We start from the raw sequence: 13,979 nt of genomic DNA, 5'->3' as shown, positions 1-13,979 counted from the left end.
TCGAGAGGAGACTTGGCTGCCCTCTATGAATTCTGTCCATCTTGGACAAGACACTCTAACAGTGCAAGCTAGATGTCAAGGCATTTTAAGGTGTTTTATAAGTCTTCTCCATGCACTTAGAATTAGAAGGGCAGGGAACTAATGCAAGAAGCAACTATTTCACGTCTGTTAACTTTTTCCCTATGAAAGTATTTTAGCCTTTGACAGACTCTTCTCAGATAGAAAAAGAACATATTTACCTCTTATGACAAAGGACATTAACACATATAGAGCTCCGCTTTCCACAGAAAGTACTGAGTTAAATTTCTCAGATTTGTTAAAATCAAAATCAAAATCAAAATGATTTGTTCTTTTGCACAAAATAAATTATTTATATGTTTCTAAAAAAAATGTTTTCTTAAATTAGAAAATCATCCACCATGTGATAGTCCATTGAATTTCAAGATCTTTGTATTCTTTTCCTGAACTAATGGATCAGTGTATCCCAGCATTTTAAATTTACATTAGAGTACCTAATGAAGTGTTGTGGGGTGGTTTTCAGACCAGGCTCTCCCCAATGGCATTCTAATAACTTGCAATCTTAATAAAGATACCATACTAGAATTTATTAATACTGATAGATAAGTAATTTTCCACTCAAGATTTTATGTTTGTACAGTAGCTTTTGCTCTCTAGAGGCTTATAGTGCATAACATTATCAAATAGACATCTGACCTAATAACTTTAGGTAGCATTTTATGAAACAAAAGATGGCTCACTTGAGGCTGAAAACAAGTCATTTTGATGGAGATAGGTTTTAGACTTTAATTCCTGCTTCCCAAAAGATGGATGTTTCTTTTTGTAAGTTAGAAAAAACTTTAAACAGATGTTGGGGACGTGTAGAAACCTGACACTATCCAAACAGCCATTTGAGGAGGGCTACTGAAGTTTTTCTGGCTACTGCATCAGCTGTTGAGAAGTGAGCATGTACACGAGGTGTGTTAGGAAGTGGCGTTCTTTTGCTTCTGCAACAGAGTGAATTCCCTCAGTGCCTTTCAGCCTGGCATCAACAAGCTGGCAGTTTGCCATCTGGAAAACTGACATTTGTCTCCCCTGGGTCTGCTGAACAGCTCTGCTGCAAAACAGCATTCGTACCTAAAGAAAATATGAAAGGGAGTAGAAAGCTTGCTGAGCACAAATAATAGACACGCTGATGTTTTCCTTTTAAATAGCAGGAACTGTTGGCCTTTCAGAGTGTTTTTATTCAGCATCCTTTATTGGAAAGGTGCTTTTGCATGAAAAGAACTGTGAAAGTATGTATTACATACTGGCCATCTCCTGTTCCATCGGTCAAGCAACAGTTACTTTGAGGACTAGTCTGGGTTTTGAAAAACTTATTACCTGAGTCATTCAGCATTATTTTTTTCCTAAGAGTTAGCATTAAGGAGAACATTAGAGCTTAAATCTGACAATATACATTTCGAAAGGAGTAATTTCAGAAGAATTTCTCTTGTGATAAAACTGGATTATAATAGGATACTTGTAGAGCCAAACATCATGATTTAGGCCAAACTTTCTCCCAGTGAAAATTACTCCTCTGCAGAACATTTAGAGTTCTATTACCTCTTCAGGTTCCAAAATAGTGTTAGGAGACATGGGTTGACATAATGAGTTAAGTGCTGGAAATAAAGCTGTCATGATAAAAAAGCTTATGATACAAACTAACTCCATCTCAACAGTGAAAAATTCAGCTTTGGATTAATCAGGCTATTTTCTCGTGCTTTCAAATGTACAACCTGTTCATCGTTGCACAGATGCCAGAACTTCTTATACTTTATATTTTTCAGTCATCTAAATGAGATGTAAATAGTTCATAAGATATGTTCTAGTTACAGTAAGTGGGTAAATTAGATTCTAAGTATACTTTCATATTTAAAATTCTTTGTTAAACTGAACTGGTAAAATTTCACTGCATGGTTTACATGTTTTAAAGGAGATAATATCAAACAATATCATTTTTTGAGTAAAAAGAAGCAAGATTTAAAGTAAGAGGTTTTATATGTTTATTAAATCAAAATGCAACCCATTTTTGAATTATAAAGCTTCTGAGTCTTCCATGGGCAAACTACTCAATACTTTTCCTTTCAAGGATTTCTCTCCTAGTCACAGGAAAAAAAAAAAAAAAACAAATAAAAAAGACCGTCTTCTATATCGTAAATGTGTTAGATGTGCACAAAGGTCCAGTCAAACCATTATAACACACTCAGCTAGCTGCCAAAATGATTGCATAATAGTGTGGTGTTTTTCCTTAGGATGAGACTGAAATGCCTTTTATCAAACAAATATTTTAAAAAGTATTTATTTTAACACAGATTCAGGTCATTGCAGGCCATCCCAATCTTAGTGTAAATAATACTGCTTAGCTGTTTTCTCTTGTGTTGCTAGTCTGGTGATGTTTTTTATTTTGATTCTGTAGATAAAAGTCTTGTCTGATACTCATGTAATTTTTTTATACATGCAGAGCAATGGAGTCAAAATATTTGACAACCGTTTTTTTTTAAGGAGTTTTACTTTTTGTTCTAAATCACCAAGCTTGTCCCTTCATTTCATGTCAAGCTTTCATCCATCCATTGGTACCTTAAAGTGGATCTCTCTAATGTCTTATGCTTGGAGTTCCCCTGCTTTCATGGTTCAATGCCAACCAACAGCCAAGAGCCCACAGACTCACTCACTCCCCCCTGGGTGGGATGGGGGAGAGAACTGGAAGAGTAGAAGTGAGAGACAAGTAAGGCCTTGGTTCTGTGTAAGCACTGCTCAACAATAAGAACATCCCTGTGCTATCAATCCTGTGTACAGCACAAGTACAAAGCATAGCACCTCACTTACTGTGAAAAAATTTAACTCTACCCCAGTGAAAACCAACACACATGCCAAGCCTCCTCAGAAATATCAGAATTCAAGCTGGGTTAGGCACTAAGAGCAAAGGTATTTTTAACTGGATATCACACAGAACACTGGAGCTTTCACCACATTTATCAAGCAGGCTTTATTAGCCATGTTTCATATCATTGGTCTGACAGACTTTTAGTAAATGAAAAATTAACTTGTCTATAGACTTAGAATATTTTAGAGTTGCCTTCTTGAAAGGATTCGAGGTTTGACTGAGTTTGATTTGGATTAACTAATTTGAAAGGTGAAACTGTAAAGACTCTTCTACTTATTATTAGGTGGAAAAAAGAGAAAAAACGAAGTGTCCAGGAAGATAATTTTAAAATAAATGTAGAAGTGGGAGGCTCCAAAAGGGTTCTTAAGCCCTGGGTTTTTTACTGACAATAAAGTCACTTACAAAACTCTAGCTTCTGCTCTCAAAAACTATGATCTAAAAATCAGATAATGTCATTGAAAGGAAAGACGCAATAATTTTTGTAGCAACAATTTTTGTAAAACCTGTTCAATTTCAAAAATAGATCTATGATGTAGCACGAGGGGTAGCCATCCATAATCTGGCCCTGATTACATCCCAAAATGTCTTAACTGATCGATTATAAAATGAGTATTTCTATGAAGACAGCATTGATGGTTAGTCAATGACGAACTTTGAGTAAAAAAATAGATAAAATGATAGTAAACAGAGGTCAAAAATATAAATAACTCAAAAGCTTATGAAGAAGACACTGTCAGCAACCTTTTGTCTGGCAACTTTAATGGTATAATTTAGTGTAAATTTGTTTTGTAGATTAAGTTTGCAGTGTGCTGTTTGAATGTATGCCACTCTGAGTTTCCTAAGAGTTACCACACAGTATACTTAGGTCCTGATACAATAAAAGAATAGAATTAAACAGATATTATCTCCCCTCCACATCTCTCCTCCCCTTTTCTTAAAAAAAAAAAAAAAAAAAATCAATTCAGACAAAGAGTAGGAGTTTAAGAAATCCCAAAATATAACTTTTACACAGTAAAGAAAAAATTAGAAAGAAAACTGAAAGCAGCTATTTAATACCATACTGAAGAGTGAATATCATGCCTTTAGGAACCTCATAAAACATTCAAACTTGCAAGAAGCATAACTGCATGACATGGAAACACCAGAAACCAGACAACATTGGTTAAGAGATCAACGATATTAACATGTTCATTTGGGAGTTCACTTTGTCAGTATGAATATTTTCCTTGGAGTTCTCTGACTACTGCTCCTGTCGACTTTGTGGTACTTTACCAGACCGAAGGCAGGAGAGCAGCACCCCTGCAGAGGACACTGATGCTGCTCAGTGGATAGTCAGGCAGGGTGTACTGATGAACAGTGAATCTGGCACTCTCTCCACTGAAGCGTAACCACGTCAGTGTTGTGAGACACTCTGTGCCTCATTATACCCTCTGTGCGTGCGCACACACGAGCTCTCAACCCTGCTCTCTCGATTTCAGCTTTTCAGATCTCGGGTGTACTAATCAGATTCCAAATATCGGCCTTTGCTTCAGCAATCACTGCCTCAAAAGAAGGAAAGTGACGAGGCGGAATGATCCTTACCATAGGGATGGAGCATGCTATGGAATCTATAAATGGCACAGCCAGGATGAATAGTATCATTGTACTGGATTTTGCAGACAGTGCCAGTTACTGCAGTCAAAAGGACATTGGAGTAAAGCAGTTAATAAAAAGAGAAAGAAGGAGGGGAAAGAGGTAGTGTTGAAAATCATGGAACTGAGAACATTGAGGCTTAAATGCTTTTTTTCCTCAGACAATGAACTGTCTACATCAAAGTTAGTCCAATAGCATTTAGCTTTGCGCCTGCTTCCACTGTACCTGGCCACTGGATAAATAATGAACAGTGAGTGCAGACAGAGCTTACAAGGGCTCTATTATTCCCACAGTTTAAACTCTTAATTTAATAGAGTACACAGGAGAGGAAGAAAAAAAATTTCCAAAGGAGATAAGAAATAAAGACACACTGATAGGACAGAATGGTAAAAATATCCTACAGAAAAAAAAATGTTTCTGTTCTCAGTTGGTTTATTACCAAAATAATTAGTACAAAAGCATGTTATAGCATTTTTTCATCTAAGAAGCCGCAAGCAACTTATAAACTATTAATTGAAGGTGAAAGTTCCTCAAATATGATATGTGATTCCATTAGCGCTTTTCAAAACTTCGGCTCTTTAAGGACACTGCTGAGTCTGAAATTTTTAACCCAAATGGCAGACTTCTACAGGGTGATACCACAGATAAGACATTGTTTTTAACCTGACATCATAGCTGCACATAAGCATCCTGTGTAGATTAAAGGGGAGGAAAAAGCCCTCTGATTTTAAAGGCTTTGGTTTAAGGGTACTTCCATGTATCATTATTTTGGCTTAAGAATTTTTTCCAAAACCACACAGAAACAGCATTAGACAAAAAGACTGAAGTAATGACTCCTAATTATGAGCTGTATTCAGTTCAGATTCCCTACCTCTTCAGCATTTAGTATTCTCTTTCTTCTACGAATAAACAGTACCTGTATCTAACATGTCCGTGTGCATGGAAGGAAAAGTACCGTTCTATGAGATATGTGACAACGTGGCTTGTACCAAATCAAAGTAACACCTCAGGACTTCACGATGATGACCATATGCTGAAATTAAGCTAAATGTGTTGTCTTCTTGGGTTGCGGTACCTTCTCATGCCATCATTTCTGCTTTGCCAGTTTTTTCTCTTTGTCACATGTCCAGCCTACATACTGGATAGGACAGTGACTCCCTGTATTTTAAATTTTGTGTGCTTAAAATCCTTCTAAAAGCTGCAAAAATTAATACTGACTATGTGACTTTGGAGTTTAGCTTTCAATGAAAATCAAGACAGAACCTTCAGTTGTAGACAGTTGACTTCCTCTCATTACTGTGAGAATGAGGAATGGGAGAATTATTTATGTCTCTTAGTGTCTTTCAGTGCCTTTGGAAACCTCCCCAAACTGACTTTTTCTTGTATTTGTTTTGGAAGAAAAGCCCACTCCTTCCCCTTTCCGCTCTTTGCTAGTCTTTTTTTTTTTTTTATGGAAAGGTCTACTGGACAAAACCAAGAGCAATACTGAAGCAGAAAATCATTTTTACCTTTAAAGTTCAAAGTTACATTGACAAGGAAATTTCACTATTAAAAAAACCCAGCCAAACAAAAAAAAACCCAGACACAACTGGGAAAAATATTGTAAAAAAGTTTTACAAAGCCTGTAAAGGAAGCAGGCAGGTTCTCTTGAAAACAAGCTGCACAATGGTTATCATGCATGAACTGTACTGGTGCACACCTAACAATGTGCAAGTTCTGCGGGCAGATCCCTCCCTTGCCCTTTGAACAAATGTTACCATTTCCCAGGGAGCACTATCTTTGCTGCAATCTGCACCTACTCCACACAGACAGCTCTCCTGTCCCCACCGAGCATGTGCAGTGCCATTTCAGATACTGTCCCTTGTCCTTCCCTCAGCATCTATTGACAGATCTGAACTTTTCTGTTATCTCAAGTAGCCAACAGCAGGACCTGTCATTGAAGCAAAGAGGCTCTGTATATCTAAGCCACTACCACGCAGCCCCTTTGTTTGTCCAATGACAGTGTCTAGTGATAAGTGTTTCAGAAATGACATTTGAGATGACAGCGGAGGAAAACTCTTAAGTAAGAGACTACAGCTCCCAGTGTCTCCTGAGACACATTGCTGTCAGTAAAGGAGAAATATTTACAAAGAGATTAGAACGCAGGTGGGCCAAAATGAATGTATTACACATGACAAAACCCTTCCAATTAAATTTATTTTAAGAAGTCACAGCAATAAAAAAACTGCGGAGTACCACGAGATGAGATAGGATTTGCCTTGTCAAGATGATTTAAGGAGCTTCTAAACTCAATGGTAAATTTTGGATTGGGAGGAAGGTCTGTGATACAACTTTAAAGGGAAAAAAGAAAGAAACCCATAAAAAAATTAAAGAAGGGAGAGGCAGAAGAATAAAGTAATTTATCAAAGTTGTATTGGAGTACAGAAGGTGGCTAATAGCATAGGCACACAGAATGTAAGATTTGGCCATGCTCTCCTGGTGTGGGAGAATATGAAGTATAGCCGTGTTGTCCCATCAGGTCAACACATAAGCTAATCTTAGCTGTTGCTTTAACATTTAATTTGGCTTTTCATAAAATAAATATATGAAAAATTCCAATCTGAAATGGCTGTTATGTGCAGCAAATAGGAAGATACTCTGGAGAGATAACAACTCATACAATGATGTTTATTTCTGTTGTTTCTTTTTTTCCATCAGATTTATATATAATGCTGCAATTAGCTGATCATTCTGGCATTAATAACCTGTTTGTACACTACCTTTTTTTTTAGAACACAGGAACTGTACATTCCAACCACATTTTTGAAAAATTGTATAAACAGGAGAAGTTAACCTGAGGTAGAAAGAACACGTTAATTAAGAATTGCAATAGTAATGGAAATCAGAGAAAACAGGAGAGGAGTTAAGGGAAATTCAGCTTCCAAAAATTGCAGAATGTTGCAATTCTATTTGCATATGATACCTCAAATTCATTGGCAGAGGTTAATAGGAGAGAGAAAAGCTATGATAATTGATGTCAGTCATGGACAAGATTTCTAAGCAAGAAAAATAAGGAAAAAAGTTCTCCTGAAGGGCAGATTTAAAAAAAACCCCAAAAAACAACAACAACATTGCAACCTGGACAAAGAAAAGAGAGCTCCTCACAGTCCCTGTGGAGAATGAGCACAGAAAAAGAGAGCAGCTATACTAAGAAAAGGAACAAAAGAAACTCCCTAGAGCAGCACAGACCAAAGTTAAGAAAGGCCAAGTTAACTGAGACATTGTGGGGGTTAATGAGAAACCTGATTGTTTAATATGCTTAATATACTTTATTCTTTTTTTATTATTATTATTTTATTTTTATTCTGTTCCCAAATGTTCAGCCAAATATTCAGTTTGTTCTTGTAACAACTCACACTTTTTCTATCAGCTTCTCTGTTAATAAGACTGAGCAACCAATGAAACCTTTTATGACTGCCTGCTGTATCAACTGATCTGGCCTACTGAGGCAGCACCTACCAACTCCAATGAACTGCAGGGTGAGCAAGAATGGGCTGCACTTATGTCCAAAGGGGCTGCAGTTTAGGGTTTGAGGATTGCACACATCTGGCTGTAGATAAAGACTTTATTGTCTGAGAATATGCACATAGGCTGGAATGTCAGCCAGGTTCTCCCTAGTGAGTCATTGTCTTAATTTTTTGTCAAAGCACACTTCTTCAAATTGAATTTTATTTTGATTAGAAGACATGGAGAGATGAAGAATTATCCATATACAAGTGCTCTCCAAGCACCTGTGCCTTATTCCCCAATCTATTTAAGACTTTTTCTTATCCTTGTTTTTATTCCAGTAAAATTGCATTTCTATTAAAAGACATCTCAGTATTGCTTTCCCCAAGATATGGTCCAAATCACTCTGTCTCTGCAGTGTGAATCCCAGAGCTTTCACAACACATTTCTTTACAATTCCCCCCTGAACTTATGTTTTTCCAGTGGCCTTTATAGAAAGTGCTGTGGAAACATGGTAGCCCCTCGGCTAGAGCAGGCTCCCACAAGAGGCAGTTGGGCCATCACACAAGCCACCTCGGAGAGCAGAAAAAGGAAGATAAGAAGGTGTTAAAGAAGTGACCTTCTTCCCTCCCTGCCACTTTTGAAGGGGCTTGATGTGCAAAATAAAGTGATTATGTCCCAGTCTGTTAAACTGGTGTGTACCCTGAGCTTGAAAGTCACCTCCAGTGGAGCTATTTCTTCTTGTTGATGAAGCCTACTTGCTCTGGAGAAACAATAGATCTTTACCTAGTGTCATTACGGAAAATGTCAGGCACAGTAGTGGCCACGGAAGGGAGCAGATTTAAGATCAAGGTCATCTAGAAATGACAGCCAGATCAACAGTCCATTCAGGTTTATATGCTAACTATATTTGTTCCAACAGGGTGGGCATTTGTATGGGCATCCCGTACTGCTTTGCTCTTAATGAATATTCTGCATGCAGAGTCACTACAGGATCAGCCACTTATATCAGTCTGAAAAATAATGTTCTTCATGTCCTTTATTCCTCATTTTCTTTTTTGTTTGTATGTAACACAGCCAAGCACAACTTGTGTTCTGGGAAAACAGTATGTTTTCTGTTCTGTCGAAAGCCAAATAATTTCTGAACTATCAACAATGAAAAAAAGGAGAGAGAGAGAGAAAAAGAGCACACATGAGGAGGAAAGACTGAAATATGTGAGCACCATGAAGAAATATCTGTCTTTTTAAAAACAATAAAAGAGAATATTGCCAAACATTCTTTACACTAAATAGTCTACATATTTTGGATGCAGGCACAGCCTGATGAATTTCACTCCATAAGGCAACAGTCTGCAAATGGATAAGAGCCTGAAAATTAGATGAAAGAGTTTCCTCCACCATATTAGAGCTCCTACCAAAAAGGCTTTACTGTCATGGCTCATCTCATTAATCTAGTATATACATTACATTAATATTTTTTCTCTGACTGTGCAAGGCTGATGGGATTCTATCTTTTCTAGTGATTTAGCAGTGCAATTGTGAAATTATTTTGCATCCATGAAATGGTTCAATTTCAGTTTTCTGTTGTACTAGGAAGGCAATGTCTAGTTATTACACTGACTTTCAGAAAGGCGAAAAAATGGTATGAGGTGCAGTACTAATTTATTGTTTTGTAAAAACTAGATTTTTTTTTTCCCTATTCCATATCAGAATAAACTAAGCAATGTTTTCATGACAGACTGGGGGTAGGGAAGGGTGGGGGAATGGAAGCTTAAGCAGTCACATGGCATTTGGAAGATTGTTCTCTATACAATTAATTAATGTCCTTTATGAAATTGTGACTTCCCATTAAAAATATAATATTAACAAATTGACTACAATATATATACATATATAATTTTATCTTTGTGACTCAAATTATTCGTATTTTAGTCCTAATGATTTAGCTTGACCCAAACAGGATCAAAGCATTTCTGTGAGACTTATTATATGGAACTTTTTGAATTTTGCCTACAGTTGGATTTTGGGATGCATGTATAGCTCATTAAGGAGTACCAGCTTCTTCCATTTTACGAAACACAACTTATACTGTTTTCTGTTCAAAAATCAAAATTTCTAATCATTGAACCTTTTATTTCAAGAAAACAAAATTTGGCCTTCCAGTACCGGTAGGAAACAGCTAGTTTGAATTGAAACTCTTGTTTTGCCTGCAACATGGAAAGTAGAGCAGAGCAATGTCAGCGCTTATGCACAGCAAGACTTGAGAGGCAACAAAGAGCTTTTCAAACTCATTTATTCGGTTGACAATTCTTTTAGCAAATGATGCAGCTGCACAGATTTTTCAGGGGGGGAAGATGGTGCAGCAAAAAAAGGTCAATGAGGACTGTAACCAACTGCTGAGCTTTATCCAGCGATAAACAAGGAGATATTGATTCTCAGGAGGGAAAACAGCATTCTCATTTGATTACAGTGTTGCAAAAAACTTTCCCCATAAGGTTTACTGAGATCCAGGATCAAAAACTCATTATTTTCCATAGTTTGTTTGAGGATTTTTCAAATGTCTTCTAAAGAGGACCCCCTCTAGGTAAAGCTTTCTTCGTGTCTGAAGCTAGCTTAGTGATAAAAAAATGAAAAATAATGTTTTCTGCAAGGGAATATGATACAAATATTTCCATAATGAATATAAACTATGCTAGGCTTTATTACATTAGGTTTCTCTTCCTGACCTTAGGGAAAAGTACATGACAGCTGACCCAAAGCTCTCTCTGGGAACTGGGGCGTTATTTGTATAGCATTAAGTGCATTGACACAGGATTTTTGAAGCCAGTACCAGTTAGAAATCACATAGGATTTGCCAATTTCCTTCCTCTTTCAACTGGCTGAAATTCCAGGAGGTGGACTAAGTGCTGGTTTCCCCTGTCAAGTCCGTGGCATCTGACAGAATTTGGTTGTCTCACAGGATATGTACAATGTAAAGTTATGCATTAATAAATGCTCTAGCCACACTAACACAGTACCCACACAACTTATCTGGCTGTTCTAAGGACTAGACCTTGCTAATGAGGGTCTCCTCATCCTACTACTTCGAAATCTATCTTGGGAATTCAAGTGTTTTTTGCCATGTCCATTGTGAGTATTCTCGTCTCAGTGGAGACCACCTGTCATTCAGCAGGTGAAATACATTTTTGAATCTGGAGTATATTTTTCTGAGGTGGAGGACAGATAGGATTTCATACAGAAATAAGCCCATTTGAAGATTTCTATTTCACCAATAAAATACAAAATATGTGGGATTAAAGCAAAAAAACCAGGACACAGCTCATCCATTGCCTTTCTTAGTTGTTGGAAGAACTTTAGTCCTCTCACAATACTCCCAGTCTTCTGCCTTTAAAATAAACTATCATCGTGTGAGTCCACAAGAAACCAACTTCAATGGAAAAGGCACAGGATACCTTTCCTCCAGCTGTGATTTGTTCCTCTTTACCTGATCTGCTAGAGCTATTTCCAGGGTCAACCTGTAAGCCAGTCCATTTTACAAATAATGATAGGATGAAAGTAATCCCATTGTTTCTAGGATAGTTTTTAATCTGCTTCATTCCAATGATCCCCATCACAGCATTGCCAAAGAAGCAGCTAGCATGTGGGAGGCAGTGAATGAGGATGCGAAGGCAAAGACTGATGAAGACAGTCTAGTCCCCATACGCCGTACTCCGTGCAGCAGTGGGGGAAGCTGCTGCAGGACTTCCATGGAAGGGAACAGGAGCTGAGACACTACCCAGAACCTCCCTTATTCCTTAGTTCAACACGTCCTTTAAGACCCCTTGGATATCTTCCATGATGGAATGTGCCACTTGTAAAAATCTTCTGAAACTTTTCACCTAGTAATTCCTAAATTAGAGCCTTTGGAATTATTTTCTTGAGGAAATGAAAGAACTGCTGAGATACATTCAAGGTGAAGAAATTAATGCATTTCAGTTATTGTTCTGCTTGAAATCAGACTATCTTCTTGCCTTGGCTTCCCTGGTGATTATTGTAACTGGCAATATATTAAAAACTTAGCCTGAGTACTTCTATGCTCCCATGCATCTTGACCTTCAATCAGAATTTCAGACAAAATTAAATGCTTCAGAAAAACAATTCAAATATTGTTTTTAGCCTCAACTTGGGGCCCTACCAGTTATTTTGGCAGTCCCATAAGGGAATAATTGCTTTCTAAAAGTGACTTTACCAGGGTGAATTTAAAAGTGGCCAAAATAGGGAAACATAGAACAGTTCATGCAGAGGTAGAACATATAGCAAAAAGAAAAAAGTCACTGCCATCAAATCCCTCATAGTATTACCACTAGACATCAGCTTGTATATGACCTCTGTATGCTGTTTTGTAAAATGTAAGCATAAAAAAAAAACCCTAGCTGTGGATATTCCACCATATTTACCATAATTTTTTATTCAATTTTCACAATACTAAATTTTTTGAGCAGTCAGGCTTGATTTAAAAATAAAAGGTTCTGAGGTCATGAACCAGAGGAAGCAGTACATGAAGAAATGTTCAGACATACAACATTATAAATGCTCTTTGGGTATTTTTCTGAAACTCTGCTTTATCCATCGGAAATTTCATTTGAAACGTGTTGTGCTTTGTGTGTCTGCCTTCCTCAAATATCACACAGAAGTCAATATACCATCATATACAGAGTGTATCAACATGTGTTTTACCTTTCAGTCCTGTCATGCTCTTCATTCAGTTTTATTACTGAAGCTGTTGAGTCAGTGGGTGAAAACCGGAAGAGCATGAGTTCATTCATGTATGGGCTAGATGGTTACGATGCTACAATGCTTTCTTCAGCTTCAAGGCAACTATTCCTCAAAAATTCTTTCCTTGGTTCCTACAGGTAGTGAGCTTCCTCCATACTTGGTGTCTGCTGTTGTCTTTGTTGCAGAAAATGAACACATTTGAATAATAAAATATAAATATTAGTGAGGTCCACTAAGCTCTCTGTAGTGCAACACTGTGATTTAACTACTTTTTTAAACCTGTTACAGCCAAGATTCTGCCCAATTTCCTAGCTTGGTTAGCCTTTCCCAGGAAAGGGAAAGACAGATGTTTTCAGAGACTCAACAAACTCTATACTATACTGTGAATATTTTTAAACTAATAAGTGTCTTCAGTAAGATGCAAACCCTAGACGAAATGTCTGTCTATAAAAAGATATATTTACATATATTTTAATGGCATTTAAAATAATTAAAACAAGAGCACTCATTTGTTCAATCAGTCTCTAATTCAAGTACATGCATGTTTTGTGAAAATAGTTTTAATTTTTAAAATTTTTACCAATAGATGGTGCTAGCAATTTCTGCATTTACTTCCATATCTGCACCCATTTTACTCAACTCAGACCCATAACAATCCTCTGAAACTACTAAAGAGAAACAGTCTATCCATGTGCCAATTAAAGCAGAAAATGCCAGTTCACCCATATTCAACATTTTACATATTGAAAAGGCTAATAGAGCAGCAAAAAGTCATTGGTAGCTACCCACTGAAGAACATATACAGTATGCAAATGAGAAATCTGCTGTTCTCACTCCTCCAATGTATTTTCAAGATTTCTGGAATAGTCACATCATGTTTTGCAGTCATTAGGGTGGATACTTTCAGCAAAAATGATCAGTCAAATTAGCTCCTCCATCAGTCTTCTACAGAGCACAATGGGAACTGAATGCCTTAAGGACAAATCCTGCCAAGTTTTTGTGCACGTGACTCACTTTACGCACTGGGAATAGTTTAGCAAAGTCAATCAAGATGTTCACCGTATGCAAAGTTAAGAAAATCTGAGATTGTCTGTGGCTTATATGGAGTGTTTGGAGTGTTTGAAATTGAACACAGTGGCTCTTCATGGAACTGGTGAGATGTCTTCTGCAGCCATTAGGAGGA

Source organism: Aphelocoma coerulescens, chromosome 2 (assembly GCF_041296385.1).
Source record: "Aphelocoma coerulescens isolate FSJ_1873_10779 chromosome 2, UR_Acoe_1.0, whole genome shotgun sequence".
NCBI lineage: Eukaryota > Metazoa > Chordata > Aves > Passeriformes > Corvidae > Aphelocoma > Aphelocoma coerulescens.
Note: the sequence above shows the minus strand (reverse complement) of the source record.